The sequence below is a fragment of the Cygnus olor genome, chromosome 4, assembly GCF_009769625.2.
Source record: "Cygnus olor isolate bCygOlo1 chromosome 4, bCygOlo1.pri.v2, whole genome shotgun sequence".
Classification (NCBI taxonomy): Eukaryota; Metazoa; Chordata; class Aves; order Anseriformes; family Anatidae; genus Cygnus; species Cygnus olor.
The window spans coordinates 4,769,461-4,793,969 of record NC_049172.1 but is presented as its reverse complement, the minus strand read 5'-3'; the positions used below and the strand labels follow the sequence as shown (position 1 = coordinate 4,793,969).

Sequence of the window (24,509 nt, the reverse complement as noted above, 5' to 3'; positions counted from 1 at the left end):
GGGCAGAAGGGCAAGAAAAGAATGAAGATGATAAACAGTTCTGCCATGTAGGTCACGAGGGCATCCCACCTTGCACAGGTTATTGTGCAGACTGAAGATAGTGTCCCAGTGCTTGTGGTGTGGGTATGACTTGCTAGAATTCCCTGTCCAGCAGTCCCCTGGTCCTGCTAATCTACTCCCTGTTACTCCAGCCTTAAAAATCACGCAAATCCTCTCCCATCCCAGGACACAAGCAAGGGAACCCAGTCCTGCTGTGTGACCCAAATGGCAGCATTGCTGTGTGAGGAGCACATGTGGTGCCATTTGATGGAGGGTGTGCATCCATGTAGGTTGCCTGATGGGAGTTGGATGACATTCCTTCCAGTCTCTGGCTAGGGAATGATTTAGGTGGGACCCACTGAATATCTTTAATTGAGAGTAGTACACATCTGGGCAGGTGATGAGTTCCCTAAAGGGCTAGTTCAGCCAGAAACTAGAGGTTACTTGTATTGGCCAGGGCTCACTGGATTAAGCACAGTAACCGGACAGCTTCTGCTCCAAACCACTACCAAACGAAAAGGAGAACAATATTTTAATATCCATTTGGTAGTTTAAATGATACGAGCTCTCTGAAACTGGTTGCAGGTAAAAGATACAAAAGATGCTGTGAAACTAAGTAGACTGAACAAAATTTCCCAGATAGGGAAGGGGAAGTTTCTTCAGTGAAGAGATTAGTTCTTGTGTAAGTATCCTATTTCAGTCTGTTAGCCTCTGTAGTGTCCTCCTCTGAAGTACTGATTCAGAGGGTATGATGCAGCCTCTGACAGCTGGCCCCAGACTGAATGCCAGAAGTATACACAGAAGTCTTTCAAATAACAGATTTCACCTTTAACACGAGGGACTCAGTACTAATTCCTCTGATTTCCTTGGTGTCTGAAATTACCAAGTAATTTTTAAGTGGTCTGCCGGGTGACAATTGCTGCAATCACTCACTCTTTGCTTGAGACTCAGTGTATCTGTTTTTTCTCCTTGTATTTTCTCACTTCCCTTTAAAGTCTTTCTCAGAAGTTGTTCAATTGTCTGTCATAATTCCCCACACCCATTAAGATATCATCCCAGCCTGTAGCATTCCCATATATAACCTTACCTGTAAAAGAAAGGAGCAGAAATCAAATACCACATCCTACTTTTTGAAAGTTTCTGCTTATTAGGCAATTTCAAAAATACATCTATTATATTTTCGTATCAACTCTCCTTGCTCTCAAAATTTGTGCTCTACCCTTCAAATGTTTGTATAAACCTTTAATTCTTCCAACCCTCCTCCAGCTCTGATCATCTTATTTTTCCTTTTTCTCCTTTTGATTTTTTTTATAGCCTTTTATAATTTCTTTCTTGCAAAACTTAACTGGCTCTGCCTTCTCATTTAGTTTCTTCCTCCTTCTCCATTTCCAGTAGAGATAATTCTTTGTCCTTAGAGCTTTGAGTGGTCCCGTGTGAACACTCATCAGTTGCTGGTGCTGTTTTGCTGACAGAGGTGTTGTAGTGTGCAGAACGGGAGAGTCAGCAATGCTTGAACCTTGATTATGAGAAGACCCTCCCCTTGCTGCTTCAACCTCCCTTCCAAACACTGGAGGGGAGGGGAAGGAAACGCCTGATGGAGCTGATATATTAATACACATGCAATAGTACCAATTGCCTGCAGGAGTAAAAATAAAACCTGAACACCTAACTGAAGAACAAAATTAATTTTTAAAATGTAGGTCATACGTTAATACAGCTCCAGAAGTAACCTGTATAGCACCACCAAGCACATCATAGGAGTGTATTGTGCTTTTGTTTTTTTCTCTTTACCACTGTTTGTGCATATACAACTAACTGAGCCATCAGACTCGATGGCCATGTTGATGAGATGATTCCTTCATTTGAAATTTGGTAACGAGATGGTTTGTGTGCTCTTGTGATGGGAGAGTGTCGAGAGCTCAGGCCTACTGGCGGAAACAGGCTGTGCTCTGTGGCCCTGTTCTGGATGGTGTGAGCAGACTCTATCCATGCTCATGGTACGATTTGGTTTGGATATGTGTAATGAGAACTTTGTTAGTGGCCTGGTAGTGACAACCTGTTGTCATCTTCTGTTTTTCTTGCAAAGCACGCAGGCAGGCAGCAGTTTGGCATGTGCAGGGCAGGATGTGCCCTGTGAGCCAAATGTGCTGCGAAGCCAACTGGGGAAAAACGTGCCAGCACCTTTGTCTGCATCAAAAAAATTCTTCTGGTGGTCCATAATGCCTTCCTCCTGCTGGTTTGGGAGTAAGGATGTCCTAGGGGCAGGCTTTGGGACAGGTGCATTGGCCCAGCAGCAGCGTTCGTATTGTCTGCTGTGCTCTGAGCGCTCCTGTTTGAAAGCACCAGGATCGACCACTGTGAAGGCCAGGCCAGTGATTTTTGGACCTTTGTTTCGCTCTGGGAGGGTGGTTTTTCTGCTGCGGTTGAAGTTGTATCTTTGCTGCACAGCCCAGGGTACTTAATGGGGGCTGTGACAGATTTAGAGCTGCACAGTAACAGCTTATGAATACCATATGCTGACTTGGGTTATTGGGCTGTTTACTGCATAATGATATTGTTTAATTTAATATAGAGGGATGGAGAGAAATAAGCAAGAAAGAAAGATGCAAGATAAGCTACTTCTCAAAGTTTGTGTAATAAGGGGCAATGCCAAAACAAGAAAGAGGGGAGAGCTCATCAAGAAGAAATAAGTAGTGGCATTCTAAAAAAAAAAAAAAAAACACAATGTCTTAAGACAGGTTAGGTGTTTGAGACCTTAGAGCACACTTATCTGGTAAAAGGCTGAATGCGTGTGAAGAAAGTGAGTTTGATTATATTTGGAGAAAGCAAGAACAGAGACGTGTAGCAAGCATATAGGTTTCCACCTGCAGAGGTAGATGAAGTGTGCACGTCTTAAAAAGAGAATTCAGTGATGCCAGTATCTTAGGAGTTTATTTTTGTATCAGCTGTTTCACAAAATTTAAGGATTTGTATTTTCCTCTGAGATAGACCATTTTAAATATTGTCCTTCAGTTCTTGTATCAAAAAGCTTAAGAAATTTCAAGTCAGAAAAGATATTGGCTCTGGACAGTAAATTGTTCTTCCTGCCTCAGCTTTTACTTCCTTAAGGAAAATAAGGGGATTTATGCAAAGCAAGGTCTCAGCAAACCCTAAGAAAGTCAGTCCATGTAGCTCTGTTTATAGGTGGTTCAGTACTTTCAAACCTCCCTCCTTCCCCCAGATTTTAAGACAATTCTCTGAAACTGGACCTGGTAAACAAGAGCAAAGACTGCTTGGAGTACTTCCAGTACAGCAAGTGCATCAGAAGAACATGTTGCTTGCAGGCAGCACTGGCTGGTGAGCTGCTTGGGCACCTTATATGTCACAACTAGCAAAGGGAGCACAGCTGAGCTGGCATGGGTGGAAGCACCAGAATCAAGAAATGCTGCCTTAAGAAGGTATAAGCAGGTCCCTTGGAGAAAGAGCAGAAAACAGATGAAGGTGCAGCTTCCCAGAGCTGCAACAGGTTGTCATTAGAGGAAGGACTCACTAAATGTCATGATTGTAGTGCCAAGAACAGACAGCCATTTTGTTGGGCTGCTTCTAGTAGCTTGGCATGTGGCTCCTGGCATGAAGCAAGTGAGGATGACATAACACCAGCATTTCCTTTGCTACTGCAGAAAGCAGTTCCTGTGGTCATTAACGTTTGGTGAAAGCTGGCCAGATAAGGTGGTAGCAGGAGGTGTTGAGAAATGACCTACACACCTTGTATTCAAATGGTCATGCTACTGAACAAGCAACTGCCCATTTAAATATCTACTTAATTACAGAGGCGCCAGCTTGTCCAATGTTCATAACAGTTGTGCCAGCACTTTTACAATGAACCTTCATTATCTAAGTTTTATATCTGTCCATAAAATGTTGCTCTAGGCAGGTATGTGGTATATAAGATAGGAGGGAGGAAAAACTTGAACACCCATTACAACTTAACCTATAGGTGGGCATCGTGCTTTTGATGAAAATATCTAGTAGACTCGTGGTGAAGGTATGCCTGCTGTGGAGGAGAACTGGGACCCTCATTCTGCTGAGTGGCAAGCTGAGAGCCTCTCACCTTGCTGATGACTGACTGCCTGGTGGGATCGTGTGATGCTCCCGTTAGCAGCCCTGGACAACATGAAGCTAGCTGTGGCACTGCATTCATCGGTCTGACAGCCCTCAGTTGAACTGGTGGTTGCCACATCTGCCATGCTACAACCCTCTGACCAACCATTTCATGTCTCTGCTAATCCATATCCTCAACTCTTGCATGAAAAGACATGATACATTTTCCATCCCCCTTAGCCTCTTTTGTCTTTCTCTTTGGCTTCTCTTTGGGGTTTTTCTTTCAGAGTAGGAGCAGCAATGATTTCTTTTATGTTGTTTCCCATCACAAGAACCCACAAACAAAAAATTTAGCAAACCAATGTTACTGATTCCCACACAACTACGCATTTTTCTGTGGCTCTATGCTCCTTTTCTTAGAGGCCTAGATTTCAATGCTACCTCTCAGGATAGATAAGTTATGAAGAACAAGTTATTTTCTGCTTGTCTTTTCTAATCTGTTTGCATCTCTTGCTTCTAGTTCAGTTGTCCAGCTGTCCAGGCACTTCTGTAGTTAAATCATCACAGCTCTGACTGGCTCAAAACTGTTCAAGGGCCTACTCCTTTACAGCACTCTGGTGACATAGGGAAGTGCTGTTTACCCCCATTTAGTTGAGAAAATATAGCCCAAATGAGGTTTAATGACTTCTCCAGAGGAGAGCAGCACAGACAACAAATGACTGAGTCCGATATGTCATAAGTAAAAGTCATCTTTCCTCCTTTTCTGGGTAACTCTGTTTTTAAAGAAAAAATCAGGCAAGGTATTTTTAAGAAGCTCTAAATAAGGTGTTTAGTGAGACTATGTCATACCTTAGTTTATAATCCCCCAAGTAGTATTTTCAGAGTTGCAGTTTAAATGTGCATTGTCAGTTTTGCTCATCCATTTTTTATGTCTGCAGGTGTTCACTTTTGATATGTTTGTGCAAATCAGGTATTTAAATGTCAACCCCCTGATACGATCATGTCTTTGGTTTATGTTCCCTGTGTCGAGGTAACTGCAGGGGCCTCTGATTATTAAGTAAAGGGAATTAACAAGACAAATGTAAACATTTGTTCAAAAGGATTGTACTTGGAAAACTTAATTAGAGGGCATGAAGCCATTAAAGAATAAAAGTCTGTCGGCCTGGGGCTGACAGGGAGTGCTGGCCTTCACAGCTACAAGCCTGGCCAGTTTCTCTACTCTCTTCAGTTTTTTGTTTTTACACAAACAGCTGGAATAGTCCTCTTTTTCTTTTCTTCACAGTTAGGGTTCAGACATGTCCTTTCCCCACACTCAACTGGAATACTTTATACAGTGTCTATTTTTGACAGTGTCTTAAATATATCCATATACTCCTTTCTGATGCCTAGTCTGGTTGGTGTTGAGCTTTATAGAAATGCTCATTTAGTGTAAAAAAGGAAAAAATCCTGATTTTTCTTTGCTAAAGCACATGTAAATATAAACAAAGCTTAATCTGCAAAAGATATAGAAGTTGCTAACTGCATAGGAAGAGCACCAAACCTCAGTGTGTGGCGATTTCTCTATTCTAAAACACATTCTGCTTCCCAGTTGCTGGCAAGTATCTTGCAGGCCTTTTTGTGGCTTTCAAAGAGCATGTCACCCAAGGGAGGAGGAAAAAATAATTTTGCATTTTTCTAGGTCTGAAAAATAATAAAAGGAAAAAAACTAATGGAATAAAGAGAACTGGTGTGTTTGCTGTTGGTGTAATGCCAAACCTAGCATTAGTTATACCACTAAAAGGGCAGAAGTGTGTCAAATGAAGAGTAGGTGTTGGGTACTTGGGCTGGCCGTCTGACTAATGTGAAGTTTGTCAGTGGGGGGGCTCTGAAGTCAAATTTCACACCTCACCTAGATTTTGGGAGGCTGCTTCTTTAGGATAGCTGGAGGATGTGCAGAAGGTGAGCTAGGAATGTAAGGGAAGGAAGGAAGCTGAGGATGAGAGACTGCTGAGTACAGTTGTAGGGGAATTGTCCCTGGAGCCAAAGGAACTCATCTTTGAGTCCTTAGGGTATTCTTCAAAGAGGTTCAGCATGAATGTCCTGGCAGTCCTCCCCTTGCCAAAGCAAAGAAAAATTCAAGGCATTGCAAATGGGTGGCCTTCCCTTGTGTATTGTCAGTAATCCACAGGGATTTTGGAAGTCAGCCTTGTTCTTTGAGAGCTGAGTGTTAATGTGTGTGATCAGCTGGTGAGCTCTTGGTGGTCTTATCAATTCCTTACACCTTGTGTCTTCCTGTGCTGCCCTGTTCCAAGAATTACATGCGACATATCCAAGGGCTCTGCCATTGCTCTGGTAATTTCATTTAAGTAAAACAGAACTCCTGAGGATCACAAGTTGCTCCTCTTGAAGGTTCCTTTGGGGTTAAGATTGGGCACTTCATTAGGGCTTGACCAATGAAGCTATTAGCCTGGTCCAAGAAATGTAGTGTCTGTTACACAGGTGCTGCATAAGGAGGGCTGCGGGGTTAGTGTTGTTACTAACGCTGAGGGAATGCAGTCCCACGGTGACTCTTTCTAAAATGCACGGCGGAATGAATTACAGCCCATGATTGAAAGGAATGAATTGGGTAAACCTACTTTGGTGGCAGAATGGCTTTAGACAGGTGCCTTTTTCCTGCTCCAGAAGGCTTCACTGCAGTCTGGTGTCTGGGCCATGGTCTGCACTCGTACCCCTTAGGGTCACTTTGCTGCATGGTGCCTTGTGGCTTGCTGAGCTATCCCCCCTAGAGTCACCACCAAGGTGCCCTCATGCTACTGGGCATTAGAGTTTTATGGAGAAAAATCCAGCAAGTGCTGCTTGAGGTTTTCAAATGACAGGCAGATACCTATTAGCATTAATCCTCTTTCTGTATTCTCCGAAGAGCTCTTTGACAAGGGTGTGTGCAGGACAGGAAGCGCTTGACAGGATTCAGCTCCTGCTCAAATCCCTCTGTTACAAATGAAGGAAACAGACCCTTCATTTCCAACCCAAGCTGTGCCATGGATGATCCCTCCGCTGGGGTATGTGGTGGGGGACAGCCTCCAGTGTCTGTCAAAAAGGCCACCCAGGATCTATGTAGGTTCGGTGAGGGGTATGTACTGACATTTATGGTCAAAGCATGAACCTGCAGCCAAGAGCCTCTGAAACAGCACTGAGATGTGTGCTGCACGGGATTGCATGGGCTTTGTGATCCCCAGTGAGGCCATCCATCTTCCCTTTCCTGTGTGCAATGGATGGATGGCCACGAGATAGCTGCAGCTGCTGCTAAAAGAAGGATAATCCTCTCGGTCAGCTGGTTGCCTTATACTCCTGTTGGGCATATCTAGAGCTGGAGGAAAAGGGCAAGGGGGGCTGCAGGGGAAAGGGCATCCTTGCTGCAGAGGCTCCACACCTTTGACTTGAAGGCCGTATGGGTCAATAGTTGGAGGACTCAGAACGGGTTATCTAGCTGAGGTTGTGTAAATGGGACTGACAGTGGCATCAGGCCTAGGAAAAAAGGGATGTTAAGCTTTCCTGTCTGGAGAGACTGGCGTGTCCATGTCTGGCCATCAAAACGTGTCACTTCCAAAGCTCCTGTGACTTGTGCTGCTCCTCATGGCTGCAGTGAGGATTCCCTTATTGCTTAAATGTGGCTCCTCAAAGTTGATGTGTTGAGTGAGAATTTGCCCTGTTCTGATTTTTGTGTATAATGAACTTCACAACACTTCTTAAAGATTAAAAAAAATCGAAATTGTAACTTATAGGTTATTTGATGTATATTGCTTATGATCAGTACATTTAATGGACACGAAAGGGAGCAATTTGGCCAAGCGGATTGGCTGTGGTGAAAAGAAAGTTTCTGTGAGGGATATGTATAACTTGGCGTACTGTGGGCCTGAGAATTTGAAGAAGTTGGAGCTAAATTTCACTAACTTGGAGTAGTTCAGCTGATGTCAATGAAGTTACAGATTATGAACAAAGTCAGGATTTGTCTCACTATGGTCTTCTTTGAATCCACACTTCCTTGATCTGTGGTTGCAGCTGATTTACAGTTAGTCAGTGACTCTATAATTCCAGACTTTTCTGCCAAAACCCATCAGCCTTCCCCATGAAGATCTAAGCTTTTCTTCGGGAAGGAAATAATTTAGTTAATTTGCTGAATAAGTATGTGGTAGAGTTTTGTGGGTAATCCTAAGGGAGAAGATTGAAATCACAAAACACATTTGAACATCAGCTGGCTGTATGAAATTCAACACAATGAAAGTCAAGACAATGACAACAGCAATTTAAGAGTTTATTTAAAAATCTGTAGCATTTTTCTACAGAACCGTGTAGTGAACTAGGCTTTGAAATGCTTGTTGAGAAAGATGGGATACTATAGCTTGCATTATGTGAAGATTTGGAACTAATCAGATAGTAACTGGAAGATCATTACTTCGTAGAAAGTCCAAGGACACTCATCCCTTGTTTGCTATCTAACAATCAGTCTAGCTATCTCTGCATGTAAACTTGTAATCCTACAAATATACTCAAGGAAATCTGCAGCCAACATTTACATTAAAGGATCAGTTTTAAATGAATGCTGGCAATGACTGTGGTAAATCCGGGCTCTCCAAGAAGTTGAGTACTGTGTGATCAACTCCTGAGCGCCCTGCTGGCCTCGTATCTATTTCATGATACTTAAAGCTTTGACCATAGCTTGATTGTTTCAGACATGAAAATTTGTCTGCAGAAGTTCATCAGACCAAGTAGCTGATTTGAGCAACCAGCGGGTTTCACCGTTCCTTGCAGGAAATCCCAATCTGAGAAGCAAGGCAGGCAGAGGCAAGAGGATTTAGTGTCTTCACAGGGTATGAGTGTTATAGGACCATCCTGTTCTCCACACTGGGACAGTTATTAAAAGAAATAAAAAAGTTTTTTGTGTCTGTCCTGACTTGGACAGGTGGCTCTGTACCAAACTGGAGGCATTTTTGAATTTATCCTGGTAGCTTAAGATTTGGGTTAGCAACTCTTTAGGCCTGTTAAAAGATGAATTGAGGTCAGGACCGAGACATTTATCGAAATCACTAGTGATGATAGTGCCTCCATTTCTGTGGAGTCTGCTTAAAGGACTATGATGAAAGGAAAAAAAACCCAAACAACAAAAAAGCGCTCAGCAGCTGCCCCTCATGGCAGTTTGGGATATGGAGAGTTCAACACAAAGAAATCACAGACAAAAAAAAAAATCTGAAAGACCTGGTTCTGTAGCGTTTCATTTATGTATCTCAAAACTACTTTTCCTGTATGGGGTATTGCAATCTTCATGTTCAAAGCAAGGCAAGCTCTTAAATAAGATTAGGTTATTGATAACGCGGCCACCTCTCTGTCGCCTTCCTGAAAACTCAAGGCTTGTGGCATCACACTTCATAATGAAGAAAGGCTGAAACCTATTTTAAGCAAAGGAAGACTTTTACAGAATCCTGTAACTCCAGAGAAGGCAATAAGAAACTTTAAGGACTTGAGGTAAACTAAGATTGCAGTATTATGTATTAAATCCTGCCCCATCTCTGACCACAGGGTAGGTTAAGTTTCATCTCCTTGTGATGGGGAAGCTGGGACGAGGCGCAGGGACGTTATTCACCCCAGGATCCCAGAGTGGGGACAAACGCCAATATTCTTCACGCTGACCCCACTGCATCGGCCACTGAACTAAAGGGCTCTGTTGTCCTTAGCTTAATGATGCTAACATCTAACTGCTATGAATTTCTCTGGGGTTTCATCTTGGTTCTTATGGTGCTTATTGTGGCTTAAGCTATCAGGATTCAGAGTGCATGTGAGTGGCATTTTGTAACTGAAAGGTGTTTTCCATTCCCATTTTGTTCATAGCCCTTGAATTAAGTCACCATGGAAAAATGCCAAATAATACACCCTTTTTTTTGGCAAATAAATGCTAAAAACTTGATGCCTCAAGCATATTACATGCTTTGCAGGAAATTCCCAGACTCTTACAACAAAGACAGCCAGGCACCATATCAGCTCTTCAGAGCAGATCAAAATTGCAGTTTCTTGCAGGAGCTGTGGAGCTAAAGGAGGTGTGGTGCTCGCCTCTGTGAGCACCATTCGCGTGCATCTCTTACTCGGTATGTCCTGGTACCTGAGACTTGTCCTGTGTCCACTGTCATTAAGGGGGCATTGTTATACAAACCAGATATCCATGGCAACTTCAAAGTGCTAAGAAATATAACATTCACATCTATGTTTCCCAGTTATCTAATACTGGGAGAGCCTATACAACACGCTACTGATGTACTATGACTTATTTCCTTTAGAAGGAATGTTTTTTATATGGGAATACTTGAATGTGTTTGGGGTGAGTAGGTAATTTAACCTCACAGCCTGGAGTTTAGGAGTTGTTCTTCTAATACACGGGAGCTGGGCACCCTGTTATGCAAAGACCAAGTGTTTGATGTGTATCTGTGCAGCAAGTGCTGATAACCCTAACTGCATTTTAATGAAGTGTTTTATGTGGGATAAGACTGGATAAAGCAGAGCTGCACTAGACAAAGTGCTGAGCCTGGAAGACACGTTATTAATAAGTTGCTTGCTCCCTAACAGAAGGGCGTAAATTACCTGTTCCCTATTCCCATTCTGTTGCATCAGTTTTCAGTGTCTAGCATGCCAGTAAAAAGTCACAGGAAAACAGACTTCTGTGCTGAAGTGGTACAGCACACAGTGCAGACTGAACGGTTTGCACATGTGCAACCCCCTAAGGCAAAATGAGGGGGATTTGGCCATGCATGTCTCCTTTCTCTTCCCCTTGTTTCCTGTGCACTGCAATTTGAAGGGTGGGATTCTCCTCTGGGGAGGGCAGGAGGCCTTTGTGGTGTACCAGGACCAACCTCTCTTACATAAGCATCAAACCAAACTAAGCTCTGCATCTGAAAAGCTCTGATCTGTGGGGGAGGGGGGAAATCCAGAGCCAAATCTGGACTTTGCAATCCACATCCCTAGGACAGTTTGAAACAATGGCTGTTTGCTGCTAGTACGTGTATGTGACTCATGCTTTGGGTGTGTGTTGCTGACTCTCTTACTCTATGACTGGAGAGAGGGGAAAAAAACAACACACACACACAAAAAGCAAAAGAGCTAGGAGCAAGACTCCTAACCTCATCCTTACATTTCGTTCATGGATAGCAAAAATTGGATGTGAAGCTGACAGAACAGGATCAGGAGGCTTTGGTTCACACCGCAGCTGCAGGCAACCACTACATCCTGACATGGACCAGTGAGACATCCCTGAATGCCTTCTTTATTTCATGCCAGGGAGTTTCTTTGGATAAAGCTGATCAAAGGGAAGCGTTATTCCACACACTGCAGCATGAGTCTGCCTGAAAACTAACTTCTGTAGTTTCTTTCATGGCTCTTATGCCCTCAGGAGTTCCTACAGCGAGTTTTCCTTGCCTTTTGGTTAAGAGAGGTGCCTGGGCGACCCAGAAAGTTTTTTCCCAGACATGTTTTGCTCAAGATGGAATGAGCTTTTATTCTTCCTCTTTACCTGTACCTTTTCTTGTGATTGGGCACTGGGATATCACATGGTGAAGTGGGGGTTTAAGTAATTTCCTTTCTCCTTAAGATCTCAACACTTTTATTGTATGCTTGAATTACACATTCCTTGCTTCAGGCTGCTTTTCCTTGCCACAGCTTTTTGAAGACACTGGCAACATTCAGACTTTCGGCACTTCTTGCAATGTAATATAAATTTTATCAGATAAGTGTGGACCTCCTGCAGACCCTAATACTGTAAAGGAAGGCGACTGCCCAAAGGATGCCAAGTTCATTGTGTGAGCACTGTTAATTTTGATGGCAAAGTCCCCAATGGTAAACATTTGTGAGAGTATCACGTGTCTTAGATGCAAAGCCTGCCTGATAATACTAAAGTATCTTAGACTTAAACTAGACTTAAATAGAACCAGGATTTAAAGTTTTGGTTTCAAAAAAAAGTTAGGAATTGAGTTACTGATACAAACCTGTGTGATCAGGAACCTGAATTTGTAGTTTGAAGACTCATGCAATGGAGTGAAAATGCTCAGGAAGGCTCTGGAAAAATTTCCCTTTTCCCTCACCTTCTCTTCTCACTTATTTGATTGACTGTGGAGTAGTGTGTTTGTCACCCACCTTGGAATGCCTGGAAGTCTGAGATGACTTCTAGGATTTCGAGTCTGGAAAGCATTTTATGGCTCCAAAGTCAGACTCTGCTGTTAATATTTGTGTGGAGCCACAGGTGATTTACGCGGCCTCTGGCCCAAAGACATCGCAATCTAAATTGAACTCTACAAGACAAGATGCTGAGAAAGATAACAGCAAAGCAAGGAAATGAAGGAGGAATCCTCTGGACAGGTTTATGGGCTGTTTGGGAAGTACCATTATGCAGCATGTCAAAAATATTTTGCATTTTTAAAAGTAGGGCAGTGATTAGCCTGTTATTATGTGGAACAGAGTTGTGGATTATGGAGCTATAGGAAATAGTCTTAAGGAAGGGGTTGCATGAAGCCTGTGGGAGCAGATTCATAATAATCAGACTGTTGCAGAAATAAATAGCCTATCTGACTAGAAAGCCTGGGATTTTTTTGCTGCACTGAAATGGAACAGCGTACTGCTCGGGAGCATTTCAGTCTAAGATGAACATGTGAAACACCCAACACACTTGGGCTTTCTCTTGCAGTTGCTTTTGAATTCAACCATAAGCTAAATAAAAGAAGGATCATGCCTCTTCTTGCTCCATAAACATCAAAATAAGTCTTTCTATATGTTAAAAAAAAAAAAAAAAAGAAAAAAAATGGTCTTTTTATGGTTTACTATTATTTGTTTCCTTTCTGCTTTGGGTTTCTGAAACTCTTCTGACTTTCAAAGTACTTAATTTTCTTTTCCTGGACCCTCTGCTTCTTTTTATCATATTCCCAAAACCAACAGAGACTTTCTGTAGCTATTGCAGGCTTTTGTTTTCCCAAGCTCTTGGACCGATGTCCTTAAGAACTCCAAGCCCTCTAAGTGGCATTTCTTGAGCAAAGTGCTAGTTTTATGTCCCTCACTCAGTAGGAATACAAAGTTATCTGCACTGTGCTGATGCTCTTAGCTACAAGGCAAGACCAGTCTTTTAAACACACCGAGTTATGTTTTAATGTTGTTTTGTGACTATCTGGAATTCTTTTCATCTCCATCTTTCTGTTTTCTCAAGTGTGTATCATGATTTGTAATCCTGCATGCTTGCATAGTATCAGTCTTTATCCAGAGAAATAAATTGGATATAATTAAATAAAAAGGTGACCTTTTAAATCCAAAAAAGATGATGCATGTAGACAAAACCCAAAATAATTAACATTAAAAGATGTCTCCTCAGCCTGCGATCAGCAACAATGTACTGGCCAAATTACACCTACAAGCAGAGCCAAAGAGGTTTCCTAAAGCACTCAGCATTTTCTTTCTTTAACATGACTGGGTTAACTCTTTCTCTGCTAGAACCCTTGTTAGTTCTGACGTCTTATAACACGTCTCTTACTTCAGAGCTCTTGCACTCTGCGTGGCTTGTGATTTTCCCTATGGTCCTACCTCACAGCAAATGCATAATGCTCCAGAAGTCAAATGGGAAGCTAGGGTAGTTTATCTACCTTGTTCTTACAGCTAACCAAGGCTTTGATTTTAACAGGAAATTCCACTGGAGAGGAATATCTTATCAAACAGGCAATTTTAAAATTCAAAATGTGAGAATCTTCCTAATTCTAGGAGTTTGTGGTGAAATGCCCAGGTCTGTTGAGCTGCAAAGGATGCCTGGGTGCTGCAGGCAGCGAGGTTGGTGAGCTCTGCAGTGGGCTGCGGGCCAGAGCACGGGCACGGCATGACTCCATCGCTGCCCTGATGCCTAAGTTTTCATCCAAAGGGAATCAGGGGGTATCAGAACGACTGTGTGCACCCAAGGCCCATCAGCATCCAAGAGAAAATGTGTGGCTGTAGCTGGGAAGTGTTCTCAGCATCCCCAGTTCAGACAGACCCACCCAGACCAGAGTTTGACTGATTTTATTATACCATCCTTGGCAGAGCCTTCTGGATGTAGGAAGGAACCACTCACTGATCCTGGAGCATGAAATACGAGCACAGTTGGGGGTTTTTCTCTTCCTACTGCTTCTGCTTGGAGCCAAAGCAGCATTGTCCTAACTCATAATTTATGGCTGTTCTTTTTAAGCAATAAATAAAAAAAGAAAAACATGGTAAGAAGCTTTCTGGCATCATTTCCTCAAGTTTTCTTTCTCTTAATGCAGTCAAATGATTCATAATTAGAAAGAGTGGCATACTTTGCTCACTCTGTTCTGGTTATACAGAAACTCATTAAGCACCATGCATCCAAGTGCACTGTTTTATGTAAACAAGACCTCTGAGAGAGAGATAGATGTCTGATAAAGATGAAAAGAAAAACAGACTAATACCAGGCCACATTAATAATGACCATGTCATGCTCTTAAAAAAAAAGTCAAAAAAAAAAAAGTAATCTGCTGTGCAATTATTGCACGTTTCACAGCAGGATGGGGGCAAGGTAAAGAGCAGAGATGTAGACAGAAGGGCCAGCCACAGATTTTAGATCCAAATGATTTAATTGCAGCTGGATTTGAAACCTTGCATGATTTTTCTTCTGTGGTGAAACAGGATGGTCTCTGTTATGCTCCCAAATAGGACTGGTATCTAATAAATGTTCTTTACTGATACCTTCAGGATGTGGTTGTGTTTAACACTGAACACTTCTAAGCTTCAGCTGATGAAGTTGACAGAATTTGTCTTGCTACATGTAGGTAGGATTTAGATTATCAATGTATTTAGCTGTAGCTTCTGATATTATAATGTAATTAAACCAAATGGATAGTTCAAGTTTAAAACTCTTCTTCTGGTTGTATCTCCTGGCTACTTAAAGTAGCTAGGACTCATGACCTTAAACACCTGTACATTTTATAGTTATGAATAGATAGTTTTATAGTATATACAATTAAATATTATAAATATGTACTTGCATATATACATATGCATATACATATAGATTTAGTATGTGTATACCTTTTTCCCAGCGCAAAGCAGAGTTTTGGGCTTGACCAGTTTGAGATTTGAGATAGGGGAAATAATATGTGACTTCCACGATACGACTTCCAAAGTCAGCAAATTTAACCTAAATGTCACTAACAGCAGTTTGTATTACCCACATAAAGCAATGCAAAGGTCAGGCACTTCCACTGTGACGAGATAAACATGCCAGCAGTATGTTAGCTTGAATTTTAACTGGGATGATTTACAAGTGCAGTTTCCATAAATATTTTAACTAATGTACGTATATGAACTGTGCCATCTTAACTTTTTCCATAGATAATCTTACAGACAGTGAAGTATAGGCTGTAGGCACTTATGCCATGACTTTCACTGACAGCAGCTCTTCTGCATAACATAATAGGCCTGATTACCACCAGCACTGCAGCAAATGGCTCAGCCTCTTTACAACCAAACACTTCAAGATGTTTTCTGAATAAACTGTTAGTTTCTTCTCTGCTGCATTTCCTACGGAGTTAGTGCCTGTTGCTGATGCTGTGTGTTCATGATTAAGACTTGCTAGAGCTCAGTCTTTAAATATGTATCTCGTACTCCTCAAAATGATAGTTTTGAGAGCAAATGGGCTGTTAAAATAAAGGCACGCTGAGTATGACCATAATTGAACATATGATAGATTTTGGCCATTCCCTTTCAGTGCCAAGTGGCTCTGTGAATTTGGTTGAGCTTTCTCTCTTCAGGTTGTAGTTAGGCTCTTTTCTATTCGTTAAGTTTTTGACAGTACCTGTAGAAGTGGCTACAATGCTCTTGTCTATTGAAATATTTTCAGCTGGAACTCTATCCACTCTTTCTGCATTTCTGTGGTCAGAGACGAATTGGTTACAGCAGTGACAAATTTTTTTCAGTAGGACGGAAAAAGTGTCTGCTTAACCCCTGGAGACAGAAGGGTCCAAACCCCCAAAAGATTCAGTTTCAAGGGTCCTCTGCCTTTTCAGGGCTCCACTGTTTTCAGTTTGGTTCTTGGAACAGGTATTTAAAAACTGCCCTGTAATCCAATTGTGGATGGGAATCATAGCAGCAGAAGGCTTACCTGTAGCCCATGCATTTTCTGCTATTGAAGATGCATAAGCAATAGATTCAGCTGCTATGGAAATGTACCAATAAAACAAACAAACAAATACAGAAGCTCTCCGCTGCTGCCTCTGAAGGACACTCAAGCAGAGCATGAGCTATTGCTGGAGTGTTACCTTGAATGGGTTGAGCAGAGATAAGATAAAATTTGCTTAGTAGAAAAGTATTGTGCTGGTGGTAAATGGCTAGTGGACAGTTCTGCTTTGCAGATAAAGAGTTTCTTGGTTTGCACTTGCTAAGCTTATACATAAAACTATGTATTTTCTAGCAGCTGGCCTGCAAAATCAGATGTCAAACAAGGTTCTTCCTGTCACTTCTAAGAAGTCTGACAACTGAGATATGCACCAGGTGAGCACACTGAGTGACAGTAAGCCACTTCCCTCTCCCAGTGAGCCATATGCCAAATTCCTCAAGTGGCTGGAAGCCATGAGAGTTGTATCTTGGAGAGCCAAGGATGGGGAAGCAGTGGGTGCAGTTCACCAAAGGATGATTGTGGTCTCTCATTGCAAAAGCAGGGATGGAGATCATAAAACCTCACACCAGAGAAACTTAGCAATAGTGGCCTCTGTGCTCCCTGCTAACTCACCTCCTTCTACAGCCACAGATTTGGATTTGGATTGGCACGGAAGTTACAGGACTACTTAGCTTTGTTCCTGGCCATATGACTGATTGTCAGCCTGAGAGTGCTCTTGAGTTGCTTGCAAACTACATGTACCTCAAAAGGCAGAGCTTGACTATCCCTGCACTAATCTACGACTGCACTTATGAGACTCATAATGGAGGAGTCACCTCAAAGGAGACAAATTAAGCCAATGCTCAGTGTGTTTGAAAATCCACCTTAGTCCCTGGTGTATTCACTTCTCACTGCTCTAAAATATAACTGACCTCAGAGATTTTTCCATGCCTTCCTTTTTTTTTTTTCCTTTCTATTTTTGTTCTTCTCTTGTCCCATGTTTCTACCTTTATGCTGATTTTTGTATCAATGATGTACAGTTTTTGGCCTAAGCTTTATATGTTGGATCATGAGGAATCTTATTATTTTTTAATTGACTATCCATGACCTAGATGTTTTGGAGGGAAATCTGCTGACAAATTAGACATAACAAAGGTATTATACAGAGATGATGGGTGGTTGTTATCTCACTGCAATGCTATTATGGAACATAATAGTGAGATCATAAATTTCTCCTGCAGATATAGTCAAGTGGGTTGCTAGAAAGGTAGTGAATTAAGTATCCAACTCCTGGTTGAAACTGAAAAGACATCAAGTTTTTTATTACTATTATTTTATTTTTATTATTATTATTGTTATTTGTAAAGATTGAAACAACTTGAAGTAAGCAAAGTGCTAGTGCTCTTTAATGGAAGAATTCAAGTGGACCGTGTGTCTTTCTTAAGCCTCACAGAGGGTTTACTTCAATCAGAAGTAAACTAAAAGTAAGAAATGCTGCATGCCCATAAGATCCAACCACTATGGAGTTAACAATGAATTGATTTTATGCTAAACTGTGTTACATCCCAAACCAGCAGCAGAATTCAAAACCACTTCTACAATGGGAAGCATTAATGCAGCTGCTGAATAGGATTTTTCCTCTCTCCATGGTTGGAGTGTGGTGTACGTTTCAAAAGACAGGGGCTCTACTTTCACCAAACAAATTGTCATTTTGTTTGCAAGTTTGAAGGCCAGAAAAATCAATTAAGAAAGAAAGGCAAGCAGGTCATGCCGAGGCAGCAGAATGGCTCTCCATATGTACTGGAAAGCACTTGCACAAATTGCGTGGCAGCAGAAATGCACTAGTGACAGCTTTTATAGCAGCCTTCTTCCCTTATCCCAGCCCCTCTCCGCTCCCCACTCTGCTGAGCGCTGTATTGTGAAACAACTGACTTCTTCCATCCAGCACGCTAAAATCCAAAGACCGGTGTACGCCTGCCAGGTCTGTTGCCGATAATCTTAGATTTTAAACTCAAAATGGGAGAGTGGAGGATAATTGGTCAATTTGTAGCCAGGAGGTGGTACTTGTTTGAGATACATGCAGATTGCGCTTCTCTCTACCAGTGCAAAAATCCCAACAAATGATCTGAAAGAGCAATCGGCACTGGGGCGAGTGTGCGCGCGTGCTTGTGTGCATGTGGTGTGCCTGGTAGGGTTTTCTACCCCCTCTTGCAAAGCACAGGCCTTAATGAGTTCCAGGGGGACAGTGGCTTGTCAATCACAATATACTTTTCAAGTAATAGTCATCTCTGCCCCATCACAGAACCACAAGGCATGAAATAATTAGAAAGCCCAGAGTAACTGCTCTGTTTTACAAGAGTAAAATCCTTGTGTGGATCATTTACATAAACTTGTCACTTCCCATTACAGTTCTAATGCAAGCTGGGTAATAATCATGGGACCAGAGGAGGGGAGGTCAAGGTATGATGCTCCTCCATGTTTGAAGCACAAGGTACGCATGTGCCCAGCTTTCCATCCCCCACTGAATTAATGTAAAGTATCTTTTATTTTCCATTAAATAAGAACTATTCATGCTGCTATGGTAGCAGACCATGTGCAGCCTCCTCTTCTTAAGAGAGAAAAAAGGCTTTTGCGTCAAGCCATTGTTAGGGGAGAATTCACTTTGAGGAGCATTTCAAAGCTGATCGGATTGGGGAAGGAATAATGTTAAATATTTGGTATGAAATATTTATAAGACGCACACACGAACATCTGACAAAGTAGCTTGGAAAATTTCACATTCTCGTCTTTAACAATATTAGCTCTTTCTCTCCGAATGAGGGGGTGAAGAGAAGGTGTGCGCACAGTGAGCACTGTGGATGTGGATAAATGCACCCAAACACATGCACACGTACACGCAGAGGCAGACACACTTGCGTACAAACGCTTGAATGGGTTGATGGGATTTAAGGCAATCTGCATCTGAATGCTGCTCTCCAAACATGGCAGCAATAAGGGCTTGCTGAAGTCTGTTTTAATAATTGTGAACGAGAAAGCTCTGCACTAATGCCTATGGCGAGGGGCATCCATGGAGTAACAGAGGTGATTGCTGCTATTTTCCAGCAACCATTTTGTTGGCGTTCTTCACAACTGTCAGAGGGCATCATCTGCATTTCTGCCACAAGAAAACAAGCCTTTGCCTTTTGCACGGATTGACTTTCCGCGCATGCATCCCTTCTTTCATTCGCTTTTATTTGAAAAAACGAAATCAATTAAAAATAAGCAAAGAGCGGATATGCTTATAGGCAACCAGAACTGCATTTTTTTTAACCTTTTCATCTCTTTCAGATGAAACAAGGCAAAATCTTTTTTTTTTTCTTTTTTTTTTTTTCCCTCCAAGGGTCTGAGAGAGGTTTCAGAAAAATGGGTTATCACCTCATTCTCAGTCTTTGTGACAAGAGATAAAGAGAGAATGTAATGGCTCAATCCTTATGGCAGTCACACTGAAATGCACAGGATGGCATATATTAAATAACCAGAATAAAGGAAACCATGTGATTTTCTTTCCTTGTAAGGGGATCTAATAGCTCTCTCTCTTAGAAATCTGATTTCCTTCGCCTTTGTTTTTTGCCATGTCTCTTCTTTGTCCGCCCCACTTCTACCTCTGCCTACCCCACACAAGAGCTGTAGGCTGTCGTTATTCTCTGGTGTAATGTCTTTCTGGTTTAGACTGTAAACAAGTTGGAGCAAGACCTTTCTGTCTGTCTCTAAAGATTCTTTTTACACATGCAGTGCTATATATCCACAGCACCACATAATTAATAGCAATGTTCTTGGTGAACTAAAAGGCCTTATATTTCTCTTCCTATGGGCTGGGGATTCACTCTCACTTTAAAAATTGCTAGATCAAATACCCCAGGCAGGCTCCATGCATTGTACAACATGTTTTTAAGTGAGCAGGCTGCTCAATAGCAAGACAGCATCCTTTACCCTCATCTGCCAGCTTTTGTCTTTGAGTGGAAGTGTGGGGCCTGGTGAGAGGTAGGATATGAACTGTGTCCAGACTCTGTTCCTTATCTCTGAGATCACCAAGAGGGAGAGCATTGTTGATGGATTTAAATCAGCTTTTTCCCCCCTTGCGCACAACAAAAGTCTAAATCCCTTTTCAGGCCAGATTGCTCCATTTCGCTGCATGGGCTAGGCAGATTGGAAACATGTTTGTCACTCAGCTTTTCTCCCAACCTAATCAGTAGACACTGGGGTGGTGGTGCTCAGTGTATCACCCTTTAATCTATGGAGTCGGCCTTTAAAAGCTGCTGATGCTGTTACTGCTATGTGTGAGCTGCTTCTGTCTTTCATTTCTGAAGACAGATATAAAAATAATGTTAACCACGAGCGTAAGCAGAGGGTTTAGCAGGGATTTGAATCTAAAATGTGGTACTTAACACAGGCCAACTTGATTTGGTCCAACAGAGCTGAACCCCTTATTCTCTTATAATAAAGTGTGTCATATATGGAGGAGCTTTCAGCGGGATTTACTGCCTCTGTGTTTTAGTCCTGCTGCTGAATAGGCCTAAATGGTGAATAACCACAGGCCACAGCAAGCTGTGGTTAGAAAAAAAGTGGCTCAGCAGACCTGCCTGCAGGTTTCAAAGGTCTCTCTGGTAACACCACAAGCTCACCAATGCCTTTGGATTTGCCGAAGCTTAGTCCGTAGCATGCAAACTTCATCTGTGCCTGATACGGCAGCCCTAAAGGGATGAATGGCTACAGCAAGTAGGTGTAAAGAAGCGGGTTAGTGCTCGTGAGTTTGCAGAGGTCAGCAGGATGCTAAGAGGGCGAGTTATGTGATAGATGTGTTGAAAGATTGTAAAAGCTTTAAAAGAGTATAGACTCTTCAGAGCAGCGTTGCCGCTCTGTTTACCCACAAGTAGGTCTGTATCTGCATGCATGCATACACACAGACACCTACCCTCTGTGCTAGGCATAGTGTGAACCAGGTATTGACTGGGTGCCTGAATGAATAAAAAGTAATTCCTTCCAGGAAAGATGTATTCCACTGACTAGACGTGTCATAAGATTTCTATCTACCACCAAAATGTACTGTGACAAACGATCTGACATCTTTCAAAGGGATCTGAACTGTTTTGTGCTATTAAAAGGTACTAGTAACACGTAGAACTGCATCTACCAGTCCCAGTTACTTTATGTTGTGTATGGCCCATGCAAAATGGTAGTACAAAAGGAATGCAGAAAAAGGGTACTTGGGAAGCAAGGGTTGTTCAAAAATTCAGCCCAAATGTTCAAACTCAACACTTTGCTGTGGGGAAGGGCTGGCTGGGTGAAATCAAATTATTTTCCAGGAACCCATTGAGTTCATTGACACATGGGATGGCAGGCGTGCTGGCTGTCCTGCTGGTCTGCCTTCCCAGTGTCCCACCAACCTGCCTCTGGGGATGTCAGCTCCTGCCTGGAGCTCCGACTTTCCTGAAAGGACAGAGCACTTTCATTTTTCTCCTCTTTTCATCATTTAAAATACAAAAGAATTTTGACTGAAAAGTTCAATTTTCAGCAAGCTCAATTTCAGTCTTTATAGTCTTTGTAAACTACGCCCAGTTGTTTTATTCACATGCCAGGAAACTCCTTTTAGTTTTAGCTAAAAAGGACAGTGAGGATAATACCAGTCATCTTTCAGAAACCTTCCTTTGTTTTCAGGAAAGGACACATACTTCAAGACTCTCCATATTCTCTCCCCTTCTAGAGAGATGGAGGACTATAAAACAGAGCATAAAAAGGCAATTTTTCCTATGGATGTCCTGGTAGAGATTGTACCAACCCTATTCCTGTCAGGATTAATAAGTGAGCATGTTTTCAGCACCTTTCATTATCCAAGTATAAAACTTCTAATTAAATGAGATGGACATTGTCAGTATCTATGGCAAGAACCTTTTGTCCAGTTATGAATAAGGAATGCTTTTTAATTTTTTTTGAAGATGCCATTCAGGTGGGTGAATCTAGATGTGGGGGATGAGGATTTCGCTGTCTTGCCAAAATGGTCAACAGCAGAGAATCACCGAGACAGATCCTAGGTAGGGACTCTGAAAAGCAGGAGCAGATGTGAGAGGGCATGATGAAGATGTCAAAAATAAGAGACAAAACATGAAGAGGTAGTCCATAGCTCCTGAAAAAATTAAGAACATTCCTTTTTTTCCCAACATTACAGGTGAAATCCTGGACACAGTGTACCAGCCTGTCTGTCTGAGGGACAGAGGCTTAACCCAGTGCCCTGGTGAACCACTTACAGGCAATACATATGAGGACTGCATAACTCTGAGAACCTGGTGGCAGTAGTGGGAAACAGGTGATTTCCTAGCTGATCTCTCGCTTTCAAAGCAAAATACAAACATACACACACACATATACGCACATATCTTTATATATTTGTAGCCAATTTAATTAAATGAAATTCCTTACAAGTTGAGACTGAACAAGACAAGATTGAATCAATAACTGCTTTTTTTTTTTTTTTCAATTCCCATTTTCAAACATAAGTCCCTAAGAAAGAAGGGCTGGATATTCCAACACAGGAAAGTGTTGGCTTTTCAAACAGATTGTTTACAAAAGGTTCTAGTTAAATCACCTCATTGATTAACAAAGACTTGGGCTATGCCTGTGTGAACCACTGTTATTACATGTTGGTTGGTAGCTAAATGGGAAAAATTAGAGAAGAGATTCAGTTGAGTTTAACTAAAAGTTAATTTCAGTGGTGTAGTATTTTTTTTTCCACTGGATTTTTCTCATTCAGCACGGAATAGCATCAAATGTATGTTTTGTTTTATGTCACTTTCAAGGAGAGGAAACGACAAAATAGATGTAAATGCTTTCATGCAAGAACCCAGTGATTATGGCATTTATTTTGTATGTGGGAGGCCACAGTTAAATTCCTTCCTCAGCTTGAGGACATTTAAATCATTACCACTCAGATATTAGGGCTTTTATTTAGGTGGAGGAGAGAGAAGTTCTTAATTCCTCTTGTTCTGCTTTTATTGGGATAATACTTGAAATATTTTGGAGGCCATGGGGGGAATCATTTTGTGTCTTAGTGCACTCACCTAGGACAAATGAGATCTGTGTTACACTGACTACTTAATTTGAGCGTAAGCTTCTCCTGAAGCAGGGACCGCAATCCTTGCCTGCATCCCCCATGACTCGTCTAACCATTTAGTGATGAAGTTGTTTTGCGCACTGTCTGAGCCCTAATGAATGATTTATTCTATGTAAAATAGAGCAGCTTCAGCAGGAGAGACTGAGACAGCCTGACCCTAGGCCCCAGGCTGACAGCCTGGCAGATAGGTTAATACCCCAGTGTGCACTGGCTCATACGCTGCTCAGGCAAAGGAGGAGATGGGTCCCAGATCTGCCACAGCCCAGCTGAGTGCCTGAGTGATATCTCTCCAGTTACTCTGGAAGACTTTTAAATCTAGCAACAAATTTCTTTTTTTTTTTTTTTTTTTCCTTCTCCAGACAAAGCTAGAAACATTGGCCTGATGTTTAAAATAGCTGTGGGAAGATAAGAAACCACATTTAGCTGAAAACCCTTTTGCCCAGTTCTTTTCTTGACATCCTAGTTGCAGCTACAACTTGAAAAAAGTGATACATAACTGATGGTTACCTTGATTACTCTGTTGGTTTCGTGCTTTAGAAAAGGAAACGGAACTTTAGTAAGACCTTAAGACTGCTTGCCAGATCAAACAGTATTTTAAAAAACACTGGAACCATAAAATGAGTATAGAAGACAAAAGGTAAATGAGCTTTCCAACTACAGGAGCACTTTTTTTCTTTATTTCCTTTGTTGCTTGTTCCTTGGGCTGAATCCTGGGGTAGAGCTACAAGAGGCAGTGCTAGTAGCCTGAAATTATTGATGGAAACATTTTTATTCAAAGAAAAACATCTCAAAACCAATACCAATAGATTGGTATAGTTTCCTTCTGTCTGGAGACTGAAGGGGATGCTGGACAAAGCACCTAAACTGTGATAAGTGCAATCCTGTGTAGTCAGAAGGATTACCTCGATGATAAGAAGGACTTTCTCACTTTTTTGTCTCATTTTTTTTGACTGGAACTTTGAACTGTGTTTTACTCCTTTTCTTTCCTTCTTATTGTCCTTGAATGAAAAGCAGTGGAAGTCAGATGAATTTTATCACTTTTTCCCTGCTTTTGCAGTATAAGACTTCCCTCTGCTCTTCCATTAATGCTTACCCCACTTTATTCTC

At 41.8% G+C, this 24,509-nt stretch overlaps 1 long non-coding RNA gene across 2 annotated transcripts in view; it reads left to right on the top strand.

The window, feature by feature from the left end:
• LOC121069107 overlaps positions 1-24,509 on the top strand; it is a 115,916-nt gene that overhangs the window by 34,803 nt on the left and 56,604 nt on the right. For both annotated transcript variants that reach the window (XR_005819263.1, XR_005819264.1), the window contains 2 exons: positions 16,577-16,653; positions 22,461-22,598. This is a non-coding gene — a long non-coding RNA (uncharacterized LOC121069107). The remainder of the gene's footprint in view (positions 1-16,576; positions 16,654-22,460; positions 22,599-24,509) is intronic.